Here is a 26,713-nt window from a genome sequence, read left to right as displayed (position 1 = left end):
GGAAAAGAGAGAGGAGAGAGAAAGGTTTAGGCAGGTAGTACGGGTGATGTCACGAGTGCATGAATGCATTGGTGTGCAAGCAATGTGCATGGTGTGCGGGCCACCTACACATGGTGCAGGCACAGTGTGCACTGCCATACAGTAGGGGCATGCATAGAGTATGGCAAATGCATGCACACTGTGCGGCAGGGGTGTGCGGCCAAGTTGGGTTGGCTAGTTGAGCTAGTGTGTGTGACATGCACGCAGAAAAAATGTGATTTTTCGGGGAAGGTTGCGAGAGATTCATCAGTCCAATTTTGGAGTATCATATATCATCGAAATCGTGTTTCCAAGCACTATTTATCTGTATGGTCATCTTGACCAGATTCCATCATATATAGTCAAAATTAGACCTTCCTCTCTCCCGTATGGGGATTTCTAGGGTTTTACGTAGGGAAATGTTTCCATCAGCACCTCTGTCGGTTGGAAGCCAGAAGTCGTGTCCAAGATCCACATGTCATCATAACCAGAGGAAGGTGACAAAATTGGGTGTCTATAGAACGCCCCTCTTTAGCCGAGGCCTATGCCAATGGTCTAAGGGCAAAGAAAAGAACGACCACATTTTGTCACCCAGAGCATATACTACTGTCATCTTGCTCAATTACGATGGAGTTAAAAAAATGTAAAAGATAATATCTTTAATTTAGGACTTACCTGGGCTGCCAATTGGGGAAGGGAATTCAGTAATCTTCCAATCCTGCAAAAATTTAGTACTTTGATCCTGATTCGTCCTTAGCTGGGCTTCATATGTGCCAGTTCAAGGAATATGGTCTCCAGGCTGGGTCTGGACTATCTGGGACCGATGGTTACAAGAGAGGAATTCGCTGCTCTTCTAATCTTACAACAAGTAAAAAATGTTTGATGCTTGGATTTTCCTTAGCCAAGCTTTACATATGCCAGTTCAGGGATTTAGTCTATGAGATCCGGCCACTCAGACCCGACTCAAAGAAAAAGGGTCGCCTGGGGTCGGGTTAACAATATTAGGCCATTTGGGGCCAGATAAAAGTGATTGGGCCGCCTGGGGCCTCATAAATGAGATTGGGCCACCTGGGGCTAGGTAAATGAGATTGGGCTGCTTGGGGCTGTGTAAATTATGTCTTCTCTTGATTTTTCCTTGATTCTTGATTTTTGGTTTAGAATTTTATTCTTGATGTTGATTTGGAATCTTTTGATTCTTGATGCTTGATCTGGAATCTTAATTTTTTTTTTTTAATAAAATGTGTCCCCTCCCCTGTTCATTCTTCATTCTAACTTCTCTGAGTGAAGTGAGCTCCTAGAACCCTCTGGTTTTTCTTGAAGTTTTTCCTCTTGTTTTTGTTGTTCTTCATTTTGCTCTTGGAGTTCTTGAAGATATTCATCTTGTTCTTGAGGGAGGAGCTATTTGGAGATTTCGATATTCTCATGGGCTTTTGTGCAAATTGAGAAACTTTCTAAGGCTTCTTATAATTTTTGAAAGTTTTTGGGGCTTTTTATAATTTAGGAAAGTTTCTGAGGCTTTTTGTAATTTCTAAAAATATGGCCAACAGGAGGAAGAGGAAGACTCTGGGAGAGGTCCAGCTCGAGAGTTGCAGCAATCCTTCCCACAGGGATGAGCGCTTGGCCTATTGGTATTTTGGGCAAACCCTTCACAATAGCCGGAATCACATCTGCAACTCCATATGGGGTTCTTGAGTAAGTCTTTACATTTCGTTCATTAATTTGATCATCTTTTATTCCTGGTTTATATTATTTTTTCTTTTTACTACTTTTATTTATTTATTTATTTATTATTTCCATTAGCATGAGGGGAAGGAACTGCCTACCTTGGCCTCCTATGGCCATCCGAACATGGTTAAGATTTGGCATAGGATGCTCCCTTGCAGGGTGAAGGAGATGGCTGATGATACCTCCCTGTGCCGGTTGGCCCTCGTCGAGACCCAGGAGTTTAATCCGGCATTAATGGGGCCCTAATGGAGCTATGGTGGTCGAGTACTCACACTTTCCACCTTCCTATTGGTGACATCACCATTACGCCTATATGCTTCTATGCTTTGACGGGCATTCCATTTGGGGGTGGAACAATGACCCTACTCATAGGATTCTTGACTATCAGGGAGTTCACAGATTAGACTGGTATCACCATTAAAGCGAGCCAGACATGCATCCACCTAGAGGAGATTAGTGCCCGATGGTGGAAAGTTAGCCTAGGGGAAAATCCAGGCAGCATGTCTCAGATAGCATGTTCCTTCTTGCTGTTTTCCATGGGCCAGTGCCTCTTCATTGACCTCCGATGGGGAGTAGATATCTGCCTGGTGTTCTTCCTTAAAGATCTTTGCACAGTAGATACCTGGGACTAGGGTAGGACTGCCTATGCATATCTCCTACGGTCCCTAGACCTGCTGTCTTATGAGGATAAGGGCCTCAAGGGGGCAGGCTACATCATCCAAGTAACTTTCCTTCTCATATCTATTTTCTTTCAGTCATTTGGTTTGCACTTTCTTACTTTGATTTCTTGAAAGAGCCTTGATGTTTTGAGCATCTGGGAACCATAGCCCCTAAACTGAGGGATCCTGAGACATTCTTCTTCCCCCTGGCCACAAAATGGGGAGATAACTAGGTGGTCTGTGCCCGACGCCATCCTTCAGGGACCACCACTCGTTCTCTTTTGAACGATCTCACTAAGGTATGCCATGTTTGATTTTGAAATTATATTCGCCTAATGCTATACTTACCCTTCCTTGGTTTTGCAGACTACTTGGAGACCATTCCATAACCTTGTGTTTCTGGATTCTGAGAGAGTCAACTGGGTTCATCAATTGTTTGAGAATAGTCCTTTTCTAGGGCCTATAGGGCCATGCCTGGTACTTAGGAGAGAGAGTAGTACCCCAATGGTTAGACATCAATCCATGTCCTTCTCCCAGTCTTCCTCCACCCACTATGCATTGTCTAGAGACTGTCCCTACAAATGAGATGAAGTACTTGGCTAATGGAGTATGGGAGGACTCCTTTCTTGTTCCGGATAGGGACTATGGAGGCTTCCTTGAGGAGGAGATAGTGTGCACCCCTCTTGGTCCCAATGGTCTAATGGTATGTTGCCCTTTCTTGAGTATTTCCTACAAATTCTTCCTTGCTTTGGTCTTGACTGGTGTTCTTTCATGGGAGAGTGAGACATGTAGATCCTTTTACTATTCAGTCGCATGCTAGTGGTACCGATCCTTCACCAACAAGACCCTCTACCAGTGCTGGTGGGTCTCTCAGAGTTGCTAATGTCCCTTTTTGTGGCTTCCTTGCCTGGACCTATCCCAATGCGGCCAACCCCTCATCTTTTAGAGCCGAACAAAGATGTAGATGCTTCCCTTCGGCTGCCTATTCCTTATTATTATGTGACTATCTGATCATTTTCTAATTAACTCTCAACTTCCTTTGCTTGATAGGCTCTTTCTCAGGTGTCTCCAGAGGTGTATGCTGAGATTAGGAGGATGCCCTATGGCCTGTGCGAGGTGATAGTTACCAAGGATAGGGAGCTTGCTCGGTAGGGTGAATTGATTGAGGACTTGACCCAGAGGTTGGAGTGGGTTGGAGTAGCAACGGTGGACTCCCTGGTGCTTCATGAAAATGGTTCAGAGTATGGTTTAGATTATGACTTCAGACCCATAGGGATTTGTTCCTATATTTCTTGCAAACACAAACACATGGATATTTCAACATTTCTATGAAAACTTACTTTTGGCACAAAGAAAATCTTTCTTCCCTTTTTTTTTTTTTTTTATTGCAATGCTTAGGAACAATCAATTCCATTACTCAAGTCATAATTATAATAATCGGGATAACACGAAAATCCAAATACTTCCTCGTTCCATTACCAAGTGAATTACATGAAAAGGGGGACCACTTTCCTACCATAGACGGGATAGGTGAATAACAAGGTGGGGAGACAATTCTTGAGGTGGGTGAAAGTTCACTAACTCTTCTGGGTATGTCTCCTCGAGCCCGTATCGTCGGCTGATGTACATAGGCAAATGAAAGGATGTGTGTGTCAATCCCATCAGTCTGACATAGTTGTGGTCAGGGGTCTTTATCAAAAAATCTTCTTGTGGCTTCCCTAGGCACCTCCATACGATATCCTACACAGCCTTTTCCTGTAAGTACTTCTATCAATCGGTGATAAGGTTGAATTTCAAAACTTCTCTCTTATCCCAATAACAAAAAACTCTAAGTGGGCTTCCCCTTAATGGTGTGGTGAGCTTCAATTTCTCGAGGAGCCAAACCTAAAAAAAAGCAGAAGCCCCCTGATAATGATCAAGTCTGAATCTCTGGCCATAGCTCATGTCATCAAATCCCTTGAATGTTTCTACAAGAACCGTAGGGATGATGTCACCTCCCTTCTCTAATAGTTTTACTATCTCAATCAAAACAGATGGGGCACCATGCCTGGGAGTGTGGAGAACATAACAAGCTATCATGAAAGTAAATACGCATCCAAGGATCTCTGCTGATGGATTCTTCCCATTGGTAGATATTGGATGAAGATTTAAGCCACCTTCAGAATGTCGATCTTCCTATACTTGACAAACTGCGTTACTTCTTCTTCTTTCCATTCGAAGAAATCCTCAATTTCCTCTAAGCAATCTTCCTTTAAAGAGGGTTAGAACAAACTACCTTTGGGTGGAGATGGCATACAGATCCAAAATTCTTCAAGAGTTGGGAAAATCTCTGCTAATCCAAACCGAAATACATGCAGGTCGACATCCCAGTGTTGAGGCACCTATCGGAGTAATTGGTGATGTAGCTTCACACATCCAACTTGGCCAAGAAATGACACATTCATGGATTCCAGCAATCGTGGTGCCCTCATATTTATGTCTAAGGTCATTTCCTCAATTTCTTATCCAACGAGCTCATGAATTTTCCTAAAACCAATACAAAAAATGAGATATGATCATTTATCAAAGCATTACTCATTGGATAATGATTCAAACAAGCCTTTACCATTGTTGCATCAAACTCTTCTTTTTTCTTTTTTTGACTTCGACTGATCTAGGGTGGAGAATAAATTGGCTTTGATAAACTGGTGTTGGGTGGCGATTTTCTTTTAGAGGATAGAATCCTGGATAAGAATAGATGGACCATAGGTGAATGATAGATACCTAATGGCCTTGTATACCAAATTTTGATTCTTGGGGGAGAGAATCCTGGGTAAGAAGTGACGAACCAATGGGTGGATGACTGATGACTACTGGCCTTTCATGCCAAATGGCAATTTTTAGGGGACACAAACCATGATAATCTTTTAAGGTACTTTGATTATTAATCAAGGAACCAATTTATTACCTTAGATGGTTGAGACTGCACTTACATATGTCAAGTTGCCTATGCATCCTTTGAAAGGAACCAGGCCTGACGTAGCTCAGGCTATTCACCCTTTCAGACATAATATTTCTTGAGTTGATCTATGTGAACCAGTCCAGATATTTCTTTACCATTGTGGTTTACGAGTTTCATAGCTTTGCTTGGTAGAATTTCTTTGATAGTGAATAGGCTGCTTCAGTTGGGCCTGAATTTTCCTCCTGGGTCATGAATTGGGGCTCTTTGTTCTTGAAGAACAAGTTCACCTTCCCCTATGTGACGAGGCTTTACATTCTTGTTAAAGGCCCTAGCCATTCTCAATTGATACTTTTTTAGATTATCCATAGCCCTCATACGCCTTTCATCGAGAAAGTTAAGCTCGTCATGTCTGGCCTTCACCCACTCTCCTTTAGGCAGCTGACTATCAAGAAGCACCCTCAGGGATGGTACCAGGATTTCCACAGGTAGAACCACCTCAACCCCATATACCAAAGAGAAAGGGGTTGCCCCTATCTAGGATCATACAGAAGTCTGGTATGCCCATAAGGTAAGGGTTAATTTATCAGCCTAATCCTTGTGTGTTTCTGCCATTTTCTATAGAATGACTTAGATATTCTTGTTAGTTGCTTTCACTACCCATTGTTCTGTGGCTTGTAAGTGGTAGAGTGTTGCCTTCTGATACCGAATTTTATGCAGATTTTATCGATCTTGCTCCAGAAGTGGGATCCCTAATCTGATATCAATTCTTGAGGTACTCCATATCGGGAAATGTTATTTTCCTTGATCAACTTAGCCACCTTAGTAGAGTGAGGACTGCATAGGACTCAGCTTCTATCCACTTGTTGAAATAATCAATGGCTACCAAGAAGAACTTGTGACGATTAGATGCTTTAGTGTTGACCTTTCCAATGATATCAATACCCAAGATGAATTGAGCGAATGCAACTCTGTTGGTAGGATATGTATGATATTAGCAAATATCTGACACTTGTGGCATTTCTTGACAAAGTCCACGTAGTCCTCTTCCATTGTGTTTCAGTAATATCCTAGCTTGAGTATCTTCTTAGATAACATCTTGGCATTCATGAGGGGTCCATGAAGACCTTGATGAATTTCTTCCATGATAGTTGTAGCTTGTTCTTCATCTACACAAAACAACTGTATTCCGTTATAGGACCATTTGTATAATAGATCCTCTTGGAGAATAAATTGGGTGGCATATCTTCTCTGAAACTTCTTCACTCTGTCAGTTGCTTCAACTAGATACTTCCTCTCCCTGATGAAATTCACTATGTGAGCGAACCAAGACCGACCACCTACAGTGAGAGAGTTCATTGAGTTCTAATAAATGGACCTACTTCTTTGGTCTACCAAAAGTAGTTAGACTCTAGCCATAGGGTTGCATTCTACCATAGAAGCCAAGGTTGCAAGGGCATCAGCAAACCTGTTATTATCCCTTTAGAATTATTTGAACGAAATCCTCTCAAAGTGCTCAATCACCTCTTCTAGATGCTCTTGATATGGCTTTAGCTTCTCATCTCTAGTTTCCCACTTTCCATGTGTCTGACAGATGACAATGGATGAATCACCGTAAACCATAATCCTTTTCACACCAATGGTTAATGCAGTTTTGAGTCCCAAAGCACAAGCTTCATACTCAGCATTATTGTTGGTACATGGGAAGTCAAGGCAGAATGACGAAGGTAAATAAAGACCATTAGGAGTGACAAGCAATACTCCCACACCACATCCCTTTTGATTGGATGCTCCATCAAAGAATAACTGCCATTCATTAACTGTTTCTTCTTCCTCTATCACTACGATTCCTTAATCAAAAAAGGCATCATCCAAGGATCTTCCATCTTCTATGGGGTGGGCAGCCAAATGATCAGCTATGGCTTGCCCGTTGATATATTTCTAAGTAACATAGGTGATGTCAAACTCTGATAGCAAAAGTAACCAATGGGCCATCCTTCCTACTAAGGCCAGTTTCTCAAAGAGATATTTGATGGGTTCCATCTTTGAGATCAAATGCACCCGATAGGAACATGTCGTGTCATAACCTTTTAGTTGCCCAAATCAACACAGCACAAGTTCTTTCAAAAGATATGTACAGGGTCTCATATTCTAAAAACTTCTTGCTGAGGTAATATATAGCATGCTCTGCCCCCTTTTCCGTTTCCTTATGTGCTAGCAAAGAGCCCATGGAATACTATCCCATGGACAGATACAACAGAAGTGGCTCTGCTTCCACTAGGGGTGTCAATACTGGTGGGTTCATAAGGTACTCCATGATCTTGTCAAAGGCTTATTCGCATTGGTCATTCCATTTCATGGGCTGATCCTTCTTTTGCAACTTGAAAATTGGTTCACAGATTGTAGTCAACTAAGCTATGAATCTACTAATATATTGGATGTGACCTAGAAATCCTCATATTTGCTTCTCAGTCTGAGGCATGGGCATTTCCTGAATTGCCTTAATCTTGATAGGGTTGACTTCAATACCTCTTTTACTCACCAAGAATCCTAACAAATTTCCCGTTGTTGCCCTGAATACACACTTTTGAGGGTTCACCTTCAGCTGATACTTCTTGATTCTTTCAAAGAATCGCCTTAGTGCAGGAATATGCCCTTGTCGACCTTTAGACTTTACTATCATGCCATCCACATAGACTTCCACATCTTTGTTCATTATGTCACGCAATATGGCCGTGGCAGCTCTTTGATTGGTTGCCCCGGCGTTCTTCAGTCCAAAAGGCATCACCTTGTAACAATGGTTCCCCATGGAGTGGTGAAGGCTATTTTCTCACGATCTTCTGGGTGCATGCTTATTTAGTTGTATTCCAAGAATCCATCCATGAATGATAATAAAGCATGTCCTACTGTATTATCCACCAATACATCAATGTGAGGTAATGGGAAGTCATCTTTAGGGCTTACTTTGTTAAGATCTCGGTAGTCTATACACATTCGTACCTTTCCATCTTTCTTCGGTACTGGTACAATATTAGCCAACCATTGGGGGTACTTCACCACTTGCAAGAAACCCGCATTCCATTGCCTCATAACTTCTTCTCTAATCTTCTCACTCCATTCTGGCTGCATTCTTCGGTGCTTCTATTTTACCAGCTTTGCGCCAGGGTAAGTCGACAATCAATGCTGCATAATGTTAGGTTCGATACCAAGCATATCCTTATAAGACCAAGCGAAGACCTTGTGAATTCCTTTAGAATATTACTCATCCATTCTGCTTCTTTGTCATCAAGGGTAGTGCCAATTTTTACCTCTCGAAGGCATTGGTCGATTCCTAGATTAATAACATGAGTATCCTCATGGATGGGTTGGGATTTCTTTGGTTAGCATTGCTTTATTAATTCTTAATATTTGTTAAGATCATCATTGGAAAAAGGAAGCAAGTCATGCTCAAAATCATAAATTTCATTTATAAAGGATGGAGTAACAGACTCGTCAGACAAGGACTCTGGACTCTTCTTAAAAGGGAAGATTGACAGAGAATCACAAACAATAGATTCGACTATAGACTCAATAATTGGATTAATGCTTTCACCAGGGGTAATCAGGTTAGTTAACTTAATAGCATGAGCAAACTTGAAGTTTTCTCCAATGCTTGTCCAGTTCAGAAGTGGTTTAGTGGCTTGATGGATGAGGAGATGTGGTAAAGGGCCTTCTTCACCTGCTGAGAAAGTTGCTACTATTTCATTAATGGTGTTATGGTTCCTCTAGACAGGTGCCCGCTTCTTCATGAATACCAACTGATCAATCTCGTGCTCTCGAAAGCTAAAATTTTTGAGGGGTGAAGATCGATGGAGACTGCTTAATCCTTTTTCTATGAAGTCTATCTTTTTACAAGGGTAGCGGCTAGAGGTGGATCCCCATTCTCTCTCCTCACTCTCCCTTTACCTTCGTGGAGAGGGGGAGGGGTTCGAGTCATGTGTGCTTCGTTTACGGGCCCCACACCGCCGTATCGCTCCTTGGAGATAGGTAGAGGCCTACTTCACAAGAGTGTAAAATTCATCCTTTGAGATAGGGATTTTGATGATGGTCCAATTCAGGGATTAGGAGCATGCAAATGGGGTTTGGAGTCGCCACCTAGGGTTATGGGCCTAGGACCCGGGGGTGGACTTAATTCTTGAAAAAAGGCCTGAAATTTGGTCTGGTCCAAAGATTTGGGGTAAGTGTCAGGTTACAAAGTTGGGAAGGTGTTAAACACCCAATCTGCATAGTTCAACTGGTCTTCTTGCTAAATGCTTGAGAACGAATATTTTTCATAATTATTACTATTCCACATGTATGGCTAAGTTATCACATATATATACATTAATTGAATTCAAACTATCATATACACTAAAACAAGGCTTATTAGATATCTACATTATGCTTAATGGAGGAGAGAGATTATACCTAAATTTGACCCCTATTTTAGGTCAAAAGGGGTGGGCCCTTGATCAGTACCGGCTCAGACTATTTTTTTAAATTCTCCTGGCTCAGAGGAAGGTGGTCTTAACCTCAAACTTCCTTTCTTGAGTGATACTGATTATGATGGTATCCAGACAGAGTTCTGGCTAGGAACGGTCACTTTCGGCTTTGGATTCGAACAGAGATTCGACTAGGGAAGGCTATTTTTGGCTTTGGATTCGGATAGAGTTTCAGCTAGGGAAGGCTATTTTCGGGCTTGGGAAGAGGTGGAACTCAGACAAAGCTTCAATTGGGGATAAGCTAAGGGTGGGGTTGGCTGAGGTGGCACTCTGACAGAGCTTCTGCTAGGGATAGGCTAAGGGAGGGCTAGGCTAAGGTGGCACCTCGACAGAGCTTCCACTGGGAATGTCTATTTCTAGAAATATTCCAGGGGCATTCGGACTGAGGTTCGGCTAGGAAAGGCTATTTCTGAAAAAAAAATGGGCCGACCTAAAAATAGATTGAAGAACTCCAAAGTCCAGAAGAACACTTTGAAGATCTGAACAGAGTTTCAGATCTTAATAAAGATCTCTTCATAGACCCGAAGAACCTCAAAAAATGGGGGGGTTTCTATCTCAGGTACGTTTAAGAATGCTCAAGAACACTCAAGAAAACTCAAGGGAGGTGGCTCAAGAACATACTATTTTTGGCTAAAAACTAGATCTAACTAAGAATTTGGATGAAAAATCTTCAAGATCCCGATGAACACTTTGAAGATCTGAATGAGTTTTTGGATCTTGACGAAGATCGCTCCGAAGATCAGAAGAAAATCTAGTGGGGGGAGGGAAGGAAAATTTCACTTTGAAAGGGGATTCAAGTATCTATTGGTCTCCTTTTTTCTAAGGGAGAGGGGGATATTTATAGTTTTTTTTAACCAAGTACGAGGGGGGAATCCCTTTATCTAGTGGATGAAAGGGGGGCTCTTGCCTAAAATGAAGAGATAGGATTTTTGTCTAATGAATAAAAGGGGGTCCTGAAGGAAAAGATGGGTGGGGAGGGCTTTTGTCTAATGGGTAAAAGGGGGTTTTCAAAAAAAATGGGAGGAGAGAGAAATTTTAGCTTGGAAAAAGGTGATTTTGGGAAAAGCGAGAGGAGAGAGAAAGTTTGAAAAAGGTAGTTTTTAGAAAAGTGGGAGGAGAGAGAAAGCTTTACCAGAAAAGGTAATTTTAGAAAAGCAGGAGGAGAGAGAAAGTTTTACCGAAAAAGGTAATTTTTGAAAAACCAAAAGGAGAGAGAAGGTTTTGCCAGAAAAGGTAGTTTTTGGAAAAGTGAGAGGAGAGAGAAGGTTTGGCCAAAAAAGGCAATTTTTGGAAAAGTGGGAGGAAAGAGAAGGTTTTGCTGAAAAAGGCAGTTTTAAAAAAAGGGAGAGGAGAGAGAAAGTTTTACCGAAAAAGGTAGTTTTTGGAACAGTTGGAGGAGAGAGAAGGTTTTCCCGGGGGTATGGGTGATGTCACGGGTGCGTGAATGCATGGGTGTGCAGGCAATGTGCAAGGTGTGCGGGCACAGTGTGCATGGTGTACGGCTGAAGCCTGCACAGCGTGCAGCAGGCCCACACACAATGTGTGGCAGGCCAACTCACAGCGTGTGGTAGCCCCACGCATAGCCTGTGACAAGCCAGCGCACAGCATGCAATGGACCAGTGCACAGCGTGCTGCAGGCCCGTACACAGCATGCGACAGGCCCGTGCACAGTGTGCGGTAGGCCCGCTGTGCATAACGTCCAACTGACCCGTGCACAGCGTGAGGCAGGGTTGCGCACAGTGTGATACAGGCCCGTGCATAGGTGTGTGACTAGGCTGGGTTATCTGGCTTGGGTTATCTGGGCTGGCTTGCTTGGTTGGGCTGGTTGGCTTGGGTAGGCCGACCGATTGGGTGGCCTGTGTGTGACATGCACGTGGAAAAACTTGATTTTTCAAGAATGATTGCTGGAGATCCGTTGGTCCGATTTTGGTATACCATATATCGTCGGAATTGTATTTCTGAGCACTATCCAATTGTATGGTCATCTTGACTAGATTCCTTCATATATGAAAGTCAAAATTGGACCCCTTCCCTCCTACACGGGGTTTTCTAGGGTTTCAGACTCGAGAGTGTTTCAGGGGTATTTGGGTAGTTAGGGGATGAATTTTAGGGTGTTTGGGTCAAGTGAGGGATTTTTCTAGGTTTCCAGTGGGATTATCCATGCGCAAGGCATATGTGCAGGAAGGTGTGACATACGGGTGAAAAAACGTGATTTTCTGAGAATGATTGTTGGAGATCCGTCGGTCTGATTTTGGCGTATCATATATCGTTGGAATTATATTTCTAAGTACTATTCATCTGTATGGTCATCTTGACCAGATTTTTTCATATATAAAATGTTAAAATTAGACATTCCTCTCTCCCACGCAGGGATTTCCAGGGTTTTGGGTAGGGGAATGTTTCCATTAGCATCTCTGTCAGTCAGAAGATGAAAGTCGCATCCATGATCCATATTTCATCATTGCCAAAGGAGGGTGAAAAAATTGGGTGTCTATAGAATGCCCCTCTTTGGCCGAGGCTTGTGTCAAAGGCTGAAGGGCAAAAAAAAGAATGACCACATTTTGCCACCCGGAGCTTGTACTACCGTCATCTTGCTTAGTTATGACGGAGTTGAAAAATGCAACAGATAATATCTCCTACCTACTTTGAAGTTGAGGACTTACTTGGGGCTGCCAATTGTGGACAGGAATTCACTACTCTTCCAATCCTACAAAAATGGTTAATACTTTGATCCTGATTCTTCTTTAGCTGGGCTTCGCATATGCTAGTTCTGGGAAATATGGTCTCTAGGCTAGGTCTTTCGAGCCAATCTGGACTGTCTGAGACCAATGGTTACAAGAGAGAAATTCTCTGTTTTTCCAATCTTGCAATAAATAAAAAACATTTGATTTTTTTGATTTTCCTTAGCTTGGCTTCAAGTGTGCCAGGTCAGGGAATTTGGTCTTCCAGGTGGGTTCTTTTGAACCGGGTTGGGTTATCTGGTCTTCCAAGCAAGTTCTTTTGAACCGGGCTGGGCTATCTAGTCTTCCAGGCAGGTTCTTTGAATCGAACTGGGCTATCTGGTCTCTCAGGTGGGTTCTTTTGAACTGGGCTAGGCTATCTGGTATTTTAGGCGGGTTCTTTCAAACTGAGCTGGGAAATCTGGTCTTCCGGGTGGGTTCTTTCAAACCGGATTGGGCTATCTGGTCTTCCAGGCAGGTTCCTTCGAACTGGGTTGGGCTATCTGGGATCGGGTTAATGAGATTGGACCATCTGGGGCTGGGTCAATGCAATTGGGCCTCCTGGGCTGGGTCAATGAGATTGGGTCACCTAGGGTCGGGTAAATGAGATTGGGCCACCTGGGGCTGGGTTAATGAGATTGGGAGGATGCACTATGGCCTGTGCGAGATGATAGTTTCCAAGGATCGGGAGATTGCCTAGCAGGATGCACTGATTGAGGACCTGACCCAGAGGCTAAAGTAGGTTGGAGTAGCATCTGTTGACTCCCCAGTGCTTCATGAAGATTGTTCAGAGTATGGTTTAGATGATGGCTTATGACCTATAGGGATTTATTCCTATATTTCCTGCAAACACAGACACATGGATATTTTATTTCCTTTTTATTTTTCCCTCCCCTTGCTTGTTCATTATATTATTTCACATTTCTATGAAAACTTACCTTTGGTGCAAAGAAAATATTTTCTTTTTGTTTGCAATGTTCAGGCATAATCAATTCCATAACTCAAGTCATAATTAGAATAATCGAAATTACACAAGAATCCAAATACTTCCTCATTTCATTACCGAGTGAATTACATGAAAAAAGGACAACTTTCCTACCACGAATAGGATAGGTCATTAAAAAGGTGGGGAGACAATTCTTGAGGTGGGTGAAAGTTCACTAACTCTGCTGGGTCTGTCTCCTTGAGCCTGTATTGTCGGTTGATGTATATAGGCAAATAAAGGACGTGTATGTCAATCCCATCAGTCTGACATAGTTGTGGCCAGAGGTCTTCATCAAAAAATCTTCTTGTGGCTACTTTGGGCACCTCCATGCAATATCCTACATAGCCCTTTCCTGCACGTACTTCTTCAAAACGGTGATAAGGTCGAATTCCGAAACTTCTCTCTTATCCCGGTAATAAAAAACTCCGAATGGGTTTCCCCTTAATGGTATGGTGAGCTTCAGTTTCTCAAGGAGCCAAATCTGAAAAATAGTAGGACTCCCCTGATAATGGTCTAATCCAAATTTATGGCCATAGCACATGTCATCAAATCCCTTGAATGTTTCCACAAGAACCGTAGGGACGATGTCACCTCACTTCTTCAATGTTTTACTACCTCAATCAGAACAGATGGTGCACCATGCCTAGGAGTTTGGAGAACATAATGAGCTATCATGCAAAGTAAATAAGTATCCAGGGATCACTGCTGATGGATTCTTCCCATTGGTAGATATTGGATGAAGATATAAGCCACCTTCAGAATATTGATCTTCCCATACCTGACAAACTGCTTCACTTCTTCTTCTTTCCATCCAGAGAAATCCTGAATTTCCTCTAAGAAATCCTTCTTCAAAGAGGGTTAGGACAAACTGCCTTTGGGTGGAGATAGCATACAAACCTAAAATTCTTTAAGAGTTAGGCAAATCTGCACTAATCAAAACCGAAATACATGCAGGTTAGCATCCCAGTGTTGAGGCACCTGTCAGAGTAATTGGCGATGTAGCTTCACACATCCAACTTGGCCAAGAAATGACACATTCATAGATTCCAGCAATCCTAGTGCCCTCAGATTTTTGTCTAAGGTCATTTCCTCAACGTCTTATTTTACGAGCCCATGAATTTTCCTAAAACCAATACAAACAACGAGATATGATGATTTATCAAAGCATTACTCATTGGCTAATGATTCAAACAAGCCTTTACCACTGTTGCATTAAGCTCTTCTTTTTTCCTTTTTGGACTCTGACTGATCAAGGGTGGAGAATAAATTGGCCTTGATAAACTGGTGCCGGGTGGTGATTTTCTTTTAGAGGATAGAATCCTGGATAAGAATGGACAGACTATAGGTGAATGATAGATACCTAATGGCCTTGCATACCAAATTATGATTCTTTAGGGAGAGAATCCTAGTCAAGAAGTGATGGACCAATGGGTGGATAACTGATGCCTAATGGCCTTTCATGCCAAATGGCAATTCTTGGGGGACACAAACTATGATGATCTTTTAAGGTACTTTGATTATTAATCAAGGAACCAATTTATTACGCTAGATGGTTGAGACCGCACTTGCACATGTCAAGTTGTCTACTCATCCCTCGAAAGGAATTAGGTCAGACGTAGTTCAGGCTATTCACCTTTTCAGACATAATATTTCTTGAGTTGATCCATGTTAACCAGCTTGGGTATTTCTTCGATATTGTGGTCAACGAGTTTCATAGCTTTGCCTGGTAGAATTTCTTTGATAGTGAATGGGCCGCTCTAGTTGGGCCTGAATTTTTCTATTGGGTCATGAATTGGGGCTCTTTGTTCTTGAAGAACAAGTTTGCCTTCCTCTATGTGATGGGGCTTTACATTCTTGTTAAAGGCCCTAGCTATTCTCAATTGATATTTCTTTAGATAATCCATAGCTTTCATGCACCTTTCATCGAGAAAGTTTAGCTCATCATGTCTGGCCTCCACCTACTCTCCTTCAGGTAGCTGACTATCAAGAAGCACCCTAAGGGATGGTACCAGGATTTTCATGGGTAGAACCTCCTCAACCCCATATACCAAAGAGAATGGGGTTGCTCCTATCGAAGATCGTATAAAAGTCTGGTATGCCTATAAGGCAAGGGATAATTTATCAGCCCAATCCTTGTGTGTTTTTGCCAGTTTCTGCAGAATGACTTTGACATTCTTGTTAGCTACTTCTACTGACCCATTAGTCTGTGGCCTGTAAGTGGTAGAGCGATGCCTTCTAATACTGAATTTTATACAGATTTTTTCGGTCTTGCCCTAGAAGTGGGATCCATGATCTAATATCAATTCTTAAGGTATTCCATATTAGGAAATGATGATTTCCTGGATGAACTAGGCCACCTTAGCAGATGTGAGTACTGCATAGGACTGACCTTCTGACTGAGCTTCTATCCACTTGGTGAAATAATCAATAGCTATAAAGATGAATTCATGGCCACTGGATGCTTTAGGGTTGACCTTTCCAATTATATCATACCCCAAGTGGAGAATGGCCAAGGTGAACTGAGCGAATGTAACTCTACTGGCGGGATATGTATGATGTTAGCAAATATCTGACACTTGTGGCATTTCTTGACGAAGTCCATGCAATCTGCTTCCATTGTGTTCTAGTAATATCCTAGCCTGAGGATCTTCTTAGATAACATCTTGGCATTCATGTGGGGTCCACAAAGACCTTAATGAATTTCTTCCATGATGGTTGTAGATTGTTCTTCATCTACACACAACAACTGTATTCTGTCATAGGACCGTTTGTATAATAGATCCTCTTGGAGAATAAATTGGGTGGTATATCTTCTCAAAAACTTCTTATCTCTGTCAGTTGCTTCAACTGGATACTTCCTTTTCCTGATGAAATCCACTATGTGAGAAAACCAAGACCGACCATCTACAATGAGAGAGTTCACCGAATTTTGATAGATGGGCCTGCTTCATTGTTCTACCAAGAATGGTCGGACTCTGGCCATAGGGTTGCACTCTACTATAGAACCCAAGATTGCAAGGGCATCAGTAAACCTATTATTTCCCCTCTGGAGGTATTTGAGAAAAATCTTCTCAAAGTATTCAATCACCTCTTCCAGATGCTCTTGAGATGGCTTCAGCTTCTCATCTCTAGTCTTCCATTTTCCCTGTGTCTAAAAAATGACAATGGATGAATCTCCGTAAACCTTGATCCATTTCACCCCAATGGTTAAAGCAGTTTCGAGTCCCAAAGCACAAGCTTCATACTCAGCAATGTTGTTGCTATATGGGAAGTCGAGGTAGAATGACGAAGGTAAATAAAGACCGTCAGGAGTGACAAGCAATATTCTTGCACCACATCCCTTCTGATTGGCTGCCCCATCAAAGAATAACTGCCATTCATTAACTGTGTCTTCTTCCTCTATTGTGGTGATTCCTTCATTGGGGAAGGCATCATCCAAGGACCTTCCATATTTTGTGGGTTAGGTAGCCAAATGATCGGCTATGGCTTGCCCCTTGATAGATTCCTGACAACATAGGTGATGTCAAACTCTGATAGCAAAAGCAACCAATGGGCCATCCTTCTTGTTAAGGCCGGTTTCTCGAAGAGATATTTGATGGGATCCATCTTTGAGATTAAATGGACCTGATAGGAAACCATGTAGTGTTGTAACCTTTTAGTTGCCCAAATCAACGCAGCATAAGTTCTTTCCAAAGATGTGTACAGGGTCTCATATTCCAGAAACTTCTTGTTGAGGTAATATATGGCGTGCTCTGCCCCTTTTTTTGTTTCCTTTTGTGCTAGCAAAGAGCCCATGGAATACTCTCCCACGGATATATACAATAGAAGTGGTTCTCATTCCATTGGTGGTGTCAATATTGGTGGGTACATAAGGTACTCTTAATCTAGTTGAAAGCTTTTTGGCATTGGTTATTCAACTCCATGGGCTGATCCTTCTTCAGCAACTTGAAATTTGGTTCACAGATTATAGTCAACTGAGCTATAAATCTGCTAATATATTGGATGTGACCAAAAAATCCTCGTATTTGCTTCTCAGTCTAAGGCGTGGGAATTTCCTGAATTGCCTTGTTCTGGATAGGGTCGACTTCAATGCCTCTTTCACTCACAAAGAAGCGTAACAACTTCCCCATCGTTGCCCTGAATACACGCTGCTTAGGGTTCAACTTTAGCTGATACTTCTAAATTCTTTCAAAGAATCACCTCAGTGCGGGAATATGCCCTTGCCGATCTTTAGACTTTACTATCATGTCGTCCACATAGACTTCCGCATCTTTGTTCATTTTGTCATGCAATATGGCCATAGTTGCCCTTTGATAGGTTGCCCCAGCGTTCTTCAGTACAAAAGGCATCACCTTGTAACAATAGGTTCTCCACGGAGTGGTGAAGGCAGTTTTCTCACGATCTTCTGGGTGCATGCTTATTTGGTTGTGTCCTGAGAATCCATCCATGAATGATAATAAAGCATGCCCTGCCGTATTTTTCAACAATACATCAATGTGAGGTAATGGGAAGTCATCTTTAGGGCTTACTTTGTTAAGATCTCAGAAGTCTACGCATATTAGTACCTTTCCATCTTTCTTCGATACTGGTATAACATTGGCCAACCATTGGGAGTACTTTGCCACTTGTAGGAACCCCACATTTCATTGCTTCACAACTTCTTCTCTGATCTTCTCACTCCATTCTGGCTGCATTCTTCAGAGCTTTTGTTTTACCCGCTTTGCCCTAGTCTAAGTCGACAATCAATACTACACAATGTTTGGTTCAATAGCAAGCATATCCTCTTAAGACCAAGCAAAACCCTCAGTGAATTCCTTCAAAAGATTACTCATCTGTTCTACTTCTTTGTCATCAAGGGTAGTGCCAATTTTTACCTCTCGAAGGCATTAGTCGGTTCCTAGATTAATAACCAAAGTATCCTCACAGATGGGTTGGGCTTTCTTTGGTTTGCATTTTTTTTATAAATTCTTGATATTTATTAAGATCATCATTAGAAAAAGGAGGCAAGTCATACTTGAAATCAGAAATTTCATTCGTGAAAGGAGTAACAGACTCGTCATACAAGGACTTTGGACTCTTCTCAAAAGGGGAGATTAACATAGAATCATAAACAATAGATTCGACTATCGACTCGATAATTGGCTTGATGCTTTCACTAGGGGTAATCAAGCTAGTTGACTCAAAAGCATGAGCAAACTTGAAGTTTTCCCCAATGCTTGTCCAGTTCAGAAGTGGTTTAGTGGCTTGATGGATGAGGAGATGTGGTAAAGGGCCTTCTTTGCCTTCTGAGAAAGTTGCTGCTATTTCTTTAGTGGTGTCATGTTTCCTCTGGACAGGTGCCTGCTTCTTCATGAATACCAACTGAACAATCTCATGCTCTCGGAAGCTGAATTTTTTGAGGGGTGAAGATCAGTGGAGATTGCTCAATCCCTTTTCTATGAAGTCCATCTCTTCGAGCCTGCTGAGGGATGCCATCCTGGTACCTTGGTCACATCTTTGACCACCTTCATGAGCCTTCTCGTTGCAATTGGTTCGGGCATAGTATATACAAAGCATCATCCTCTATGCTCTCCTCTATTTTATGTACACACTTCTTACTCTGAAAGGGTGGGACTTAAGCTCATGTAACTCTTGGGATCTTGACTCTTATAGGAGAGAGCAAATGAAACCTTTCAAATCAATGGGAAGCGACAGACTCTAGGTGAGCCTTATCTTCTTCTCTCATTCTCTCTTTATGAGAACTCAAGGACTAGGTGCCTCCTTTGATTGGATCAATATTATAGGATCATCAGAGAAAGACCCAGTCTCAATCAGTGCAATTTCTATTATCCCAATGATGCAACTGTCTTGGCCACCTTCTTTGACTAGCATTTTTATTGTTCCATTTCATGAGTCACCCAATCGAACTCATCTTGGAAGAAAATTTCAAGTCCTGGATGCATCTTGGCGGTGATTTCATCAAACCACGACTCCACACTTCCACAAAAGGGGAAATCCTCTCCTTCTTTCACAAAGTACCCATTGAGAGTAGGGTAGTAAGTGACAGAGGCCTTCCCAGTCATCGTCAGCACTTTTTACCCTTTGACAGTTGGAGGAGTGTACCCGAGACAATTCTTTCCTTTGTTCACTGCCAAACTAGGCTGCTTTGGAACTCCTTGGTGATATTTCCCTAGTCCCATGCTAAGGAAATACTGCATGTTCTTCATCATCTGATTCACTGGCAGACTCCAGATGGCTTTATAGTTAGCCAAGATTTTCTCCTTTGGAGCTTCTTTGGTAATGGCTGTGCAAGTGTTGTCTATTTTAAAATCACTCAGTTGAACCACCTGGTCTTGTTCTTCCCCATTTTCAATGTTGGTCGTAGTGTTAACCACTTCAAGATCTCTAGCCACTAAGACCACCTTCCCCTCGTGATGAACTTCATTTTTTGATAGAGGCTAGAGGACACCGCCTTCACAGGATGCAACTAAGGCCTTCCTAAGAGCATATTAAAAGTTATAGGTATATTAATGACTTGGAAATCAACATTAAACTTCACCGGGTCAATTTTTATATCAAGGATAATGACACCAAGGATCTTCCTCTTGGTATTATCGTATGCCCTTATGGTTTGGGTGGTTGGCCTTATTTCTTCCAAGTTGACACCGATACTCTTTGCTGATCTCAATGGTAGCACATTCAAAGTGGACCCATTGTCAGCAAGAACCTAGGGAACCACTTTGTCAAGGCATTCAACTGTAATGTGGAAAGCCTAATTGTGTTGGATTTCCTTAGGAAGCTCAGAATTCAAGAACATCAGACAATTGTGTTGGGTTTTCTTTAGAAGCTCAGAATCTAAGATCATCAGGGACTGCAATGCGTATGTTGCTCCTACTATATGTGCGAGGCACATCAGATTTATCTCGATCGGCACTTGCACATTAGCGAGAGACTTCAAGACTGCTTTACGGCACGAAGGGGACACCATCAACAATCCCCAAATGGAGATATTTGCTTGGGATTTCTTGAGTTGAGCCAAGACTGGGTTCTCTGGATCTTTCTTTAAGCTGCTAGTTCTAGCCACATTAGCCCTTGGTTGCTCTATTGCTAGAGCCTTGCCCTTGTAGTCTTTCCCACTTCTAGTTTCCATCACATTGATTGGTTTTTTCACAATAATCTCGGTAGGAGAACTATCTTCATCATCACTATTGGTAAGGGTGATTATCCCCACCATACAATCATCTTCTTCTGATTATCCTTCCTTGTGTGGGGTGGGAAGTCAAGGACCTCCACAAATATCCACTGCCTTAGCTCATAGCTTCTTAACTGCATTCAAAAGCTATTGGAATGCAATGTCTACTACCTTTGCGATTATGTCATCCAGTCCTATTTTCTCTAGATCATCCAATTACTCTCGGTAGTATAGATCACTAATGGTTACTTCCCCTAACATTTTTTCAATTTCTTCTACCCTTTCCTACATCCTCAATGTGTTGGAATACACTTCACATAGTTTTTCTTCCAACTCAGACATAGAGTACTATTCATCTATATAAACTTGTGCTGGCTATCCAGATTCCCCCTCATTTTCTGAATCTGATGTGGAATCATCTCCCTCCATGCATAGGGAAGGGTAAATGCTACCTGTTGGATCAGTTATTAGGTCGTCATTGCTAATGGCATAGATTGAGAAACATGTCGGATGTTCTGGTGAGTACTATTCTGACTCATTATTATACCAAGGCCCTCGGTAGCCATCCCAGTATGGATACCCATCCTCCTCAGAGTCATCTCTATCCTTCTCATATTCATTTTTGTCCTCATCGTCATCGTCATCATCCTCTTCTTTACTGATTTCACTCCCCCTTGATTTTTCATCAGATTCCTCAAGACCATCATATTCTCTGGCATCCAAACACTCATAGTATTCAGAGCGTACTGACCAGAAGATTTCCATAGGGTTGGTCCTATCATTACTAGCTCAAATTTGGACCAGTCCTGACTCATCATCATCTGTGTCACTCCTTATGTGGATTAAGGAAGTGTACTCTTTGATCTACTCCCCTATGGCCAATGTGGTTACTGCTCTGTGAAGATTAGCTGTAATCTCTTCAATTAACTCTAGATTGTCGTTTAAATTTACAGTAGGCTGAATTAGAAAAGTGGGATCATTCTCCTGGTCTTCCCCTAATGCATTTACTGACCCTGTTGATGAAGTCATCTTTAGGGAATCTGGTAGTGTAAGCATATCCATCCAATCATACAGGTTCGTCCATCCTTCTTTTGGGTTATCCACTAAACATTGAGAATGGGATTGGTATGGGGGTGATGAAGGATATGAAGTGGGATGGTATGAAGATGATGTAATGTGAGAGGTAGGATATGAAGATTGGAGGTGATAGGATGAAGAGGTTCCTCCACTTTGATGGTGGGAAAAAGGGTTGATGATATGGCGGAGGCTGACAATGTGGCATAGGCTGGTAATATGGTGCGGTGGATTCTTCTGATGAGGAGGGATGGATGGGGGGCACCCGATCTTTTGACTCTTCCTCTGATGATTCTCTTCTTTTGGGGGTTCTTATGACTCCAGCCCTTTGACTCATGATTTTTCTATAAGCACGAGCATTCATATGATTCTTCTGAGCTCTAGGTACAATGAGTTGAGTGGGGTCACTCTTTGTACTTTCTTCATCCAGATTGTTCACATGATTAGGGAGCGGGTTGGTATTGATATTGGGAGACTGCTTGATCTTGACCTTAATGGTTCCATTGTCTACCAAGTCTTGAATTGCATGTTGTAAACCCAAACATCTTTCAGTATTGTGCCCCTTTCAAGTGTGGTAGTCACAATACTCATTATCCCTATACCAAGCTGGAGGAGGGTTGTTGATCACTCTTGGAGCCACTGTCCCTAGCAATCCTTGCTTCTTTAACTTCTCATAGGCGGTTGTTATGGGCATTCTAGATCAAAAAACTGCCTTCTTGGGAGAGGAGCCATCTGGGCTGGTGCATTTGCTTGTATTATGAAGAGCTGTGAAGAAGTGGCTGGTGAGATTGACTGTTGAACTGCACTTACCATATTAGATTCTGGATCCTTTCCCCATCCAACTTGGGTGTTTTTGCTTGCATCTTGGGAGGATCCTTGATACAGGGCCTCTCTTAAAATTCTATTCTCCATCCGTGGGCTGGTGGCTATCAAGGCATCAAAATTTTTCTAATGTTGACAGTAAAGAACATTATAATAGGGCTTTGACAAGTTCTCTATTAACATCTCTACCTGCTCTGCTTCAAAAGGCGTATATGCCATCTTGGTGGTCTTGTCTCTGAATCTCATCAAGAAGGTGGTGAATCCTTCCTTAGGCTACTGCCTCAACGTCTCAAGCTCCCAACGTTTCACATCCACCTTAGTATTATAGAAGTATTATTTTGTGAAGGCCTTCACCACTGTCACCCAATTCTGAGTTTGTGATAACTCTAACTATGTGACCCACCTCAGTGCTAGTCTCGATAGGGTTAAGATGAAGGCTTGCACCATCTGGTTATTTGCAAGTTACCATGACTCTGGGATGCTGAGGAAGACCTTGAGATGAGCCTTGGGGTCTCCTGACCCATCAGACCTATCAGTCTGCCACTTGAATTTTTTTGGAATTCTTGCTCTATAGAAGAAACTCATTTCCTCAGAATCCACTGCTTGGCCTTCTGAGCCCTTTCCTGCTTGAATCATACTCTCCAACTTCTCTAACTATTCTCTCTATTCTCTAAGCTTGCTTTCCTTCTCTGTCTTTGGGGGCTCAATGCGAACATGTGCTGTGAATTCCTCTTCTTCATCTATGATCACTACAAGGGACCTTAGAATAGGCCCTCGTTAACCATTGGGATGAGTAGGTGAAGATCCTCTCTAATCGGTTAGTCGTACATACTCTGGTTCCCTTGAGTTGACTCAGGAAGAATTCCCACGATGACCTGTAGGTCCATATCTCCCGTTTTCGATGCTGGCTTATTCCTAGGATCAGCTCTGGGAGGGTTTTGAAATGTATGCAGTATCTGAGCTTTCCATCTTATAACTTCATCCATTTCTATCTGTAAGGTCTCCACGGGATGAACCCAGACCTATTCGGGTGTTTCTGTGTTAGGTGGATCCATGCTTACTGGGCTGTAATCACCTCGTAGTAGACAATCTCTAAGAGATGACAGAGGTTATTCTGGATTTGGGTGGGTCAACCGATTACCCTGACGCTTCCAAAGGGACCATGGTGAATACTTGAGATGTGGAATTGTGCCTAAAATAAAATTGGTTTATTTTAGGGTTCTTGAATTCCCAACCCCTTGTTCACACATTCAATAGATTATCAGCCAATGATCCATCCAAATTTAGTCCACTTAATGATAGGGGTGGATAGGGTTTGATGCCCCTGGTCCACCCAATGTCATAAGTGGGAGAGTCATACAAATGGCTTGTCGAGAATATACCCATAAGACATTTCATGTAATAAAGTCATGCTTTCCTTGCTCTTTTCCCACTAGCAGTCTTTCATCCTGATTTTCTCGGGACTTCTAGGGACCTGACGTGACTTTGGCGGGATTGCCTTTGAGTCATGTATCTGGACTTTTCCCTTAAGGAGGTGGGACACCATTTATCCAAATTCCCACTTTAGGAAAGCAATTCTTTATGATGAGAATATAGTGTAGGAACATTCCTTTTCAAGACTGCGAATAAGTTCTACAATTAGCTTGTGGCGCTCCTAGCTTCTTCATCTATTTTCTACATGATGCGAGCATACGGTGGATGCAATAGGACCAACAAGACTTCCTTGATAGGATCTATATACGTAAGGTACATGATCTTTTTGATATACCTATAGGTACAAGATCAAGGGGGTGACTTGCTTGCCCATTACTCATGACTACACATGAGGTTAGGCAATTGGCCACGGGGTGGTGGAACCGTGAGTGATTTTGTGCAAAAGAGTAATGTAAGGTAACCATCATTCAATCTCAAAATGCCATAAAGTGCTCGGAACTCCACAAGGGTGCTAGCACGAATACGGACATCCTCGCCGTTTAATGACGCATTCAATCTCAGAATGCTATAAAGTGTACGGACCTTCCCGAGGGTACTGGCACAAATACAACATCCTCATTGTTTGACAAATCCTTTCATTCTTGTATAGGAAGTGGGTATCATTTTCTCTCAGAGTACTCTCCATAACATGCGTTGACCTCCCCGAGGGTGTGGGCATGACAGGGAGTCCCTCACCAAATGATTTCACTTCGTGTATGATGCTTGATGTAGTTAGAGAATACTATTACAAACATAGGGTTAGCCAAACACGTTTTCAAACAAATGTGTTGGAAAATGTTCTTGCATTTAAAGGTAGCATCTAGTATTAAAAGCTTGACATTTATCCCTAGTGGAGTCGCCACTGTGAGGGTAGCGGCCAGAGGTGAATCTATATCCTTTCTCTTCTCTCTCCCTTCACCTCATGGTGAGGGGGAGGGGTTCGAGTCGTGTGTGCTTCCCTTGTGGGCCCTGCACCATCGTATCACCACTTGGAGATATGTGGAGGCCTATTTTGCAAGAGTATAAAATTCATCCTTTGAGACAGGGGTTTTGATGACGGTCAAATTCTGGGATCGGGATCATGTAAATAGGGTTTGGAGTCATAACCTAGGATTATGGGCCTAGGACCTGGGGGTGGGCCCGATTACTGAGAAAAGGGCCCAAAATTTGGTCTGGTCCAGCGATTTGGGGTAAGTGTCAGATAACAGAGTTGGGAAGGAGTTAAGCACTTTTTTGCATTAGTGTCTATAATTTCTTTCTTCTGTGTAATACTAATTGATAGGATCTCATTCGTAAGTGCTACAAGATCTCGTGCACTGGAGCCCAAGGCTATGGGCCCGAATTTTTTCGTATGGAACACTTTCTTTTTCAAGTAGAATCCCCTAGTATATGAAAGAATGAAAAGGCACTTTCATTGAACGCCAGTTGTTACCATAGTAGCTACATGAATCGAAGCAGATACTGGAGTGGGACCCTCCATAGCATTGGGTGACCAAGTATGCGATCCTATCTATGCAGATTTCCCAGCAGCACCAATAAAAAATAAAATACAAATAAGAGTTATGGCATTCAATCTCATATTACAAGAAATCTAAGAATTTCTAGGGGCACTAGCATGAGTAAAAATGGTTGAAAAGTCTACTGTTTGAAAGAGAGTAAAACGACCCGAAATCCCAGGAGCAGATCCAAAATCACCTACTCGATTGACAGGCATAGCTTTTGTAGGTGCTTTATCTGTCTTGTCTTCCACCTCATAAGGGAGTTGTGTTCCGAGGGACTACAAATCTCTATGGAACTTGGACATACTTAAAACTGACCCAATTGAGACGGTGGCCACACCTTGATCAAATAGTGATGATGTGGTAAACCCTAGATATGTGGCTGATTTATCAAGGGGAAGGACCACGCTAGTCGTCTTAGTGTGTGGTAATTTTCTTGGTTCAACTGGTCTTCTTACTAGATGCTTGAAAAAGAACATTTTCCACAATTATTACTATTCCACATGTATGGCTAAATTATCATACATATATACATTAATTGAATTCAAACTATTATATACAATAAAACAAGGCTTATTAGATATCTACATTATGCTTAAATGAGGATAGAGATTATACCTAAATTTGACCCCTGTTTCAGGTCAAGCGGGGTGGGCCCCTGATTAGTACCGGCTCGGATTATTTTTTCAGATTCTCCTGGCCCAGGGGAAGATGGTCTTGACCTCCAACTTTCTTTCTTGAGAGATGCTAATTATGATGGTATTCAGACAGAGTTCTGGCTAGGAACGGTCGCTTTCAGATTTGGATAGAGCTTCGGCTAGGGAAGGCTATTTTTGGCTTTGGATTCAGATAGAGCTTCAGTTAGGGAAGGCAATCTCTGGGCTTGGGATGAGGTGGCACTCCGGCAGAGCTTCCGTTCGGGATAGGCTAAGGGAGGGCTAGGCTGAGGTGGCACTTCGGTAGAGCTTCTACTGGGAATGGATATTTCTAGAAATATTCCAATGACACTCGGACAGAGTTTTGGCTAGAAAAAGCTATTTCTGGGCTTGGGATGAGGTGGCACTCTGGTAGAGCTTCCACTGGGGATAAGCTAAGGGAGGGGTAGGCTG

This window comes from Macadamia integrifolia, unplaced genomic scaffold, assembly GCF_013358625.1.
Source record: "Macadamia integrifolia cultivar HAES 741 unplaced genomic scaffold, SCU_Mint_v3 scaffold562, whole genome shotgun sequence".
NCBI lineage: Eukaryota > Viridiplantae > Streptophyta > Magnoliopsida > Proteales > Proteaceae > Macadamia > Macadamia integrifolia.
Note: the sequence above shows the minus strand (reverse complement) of the source record.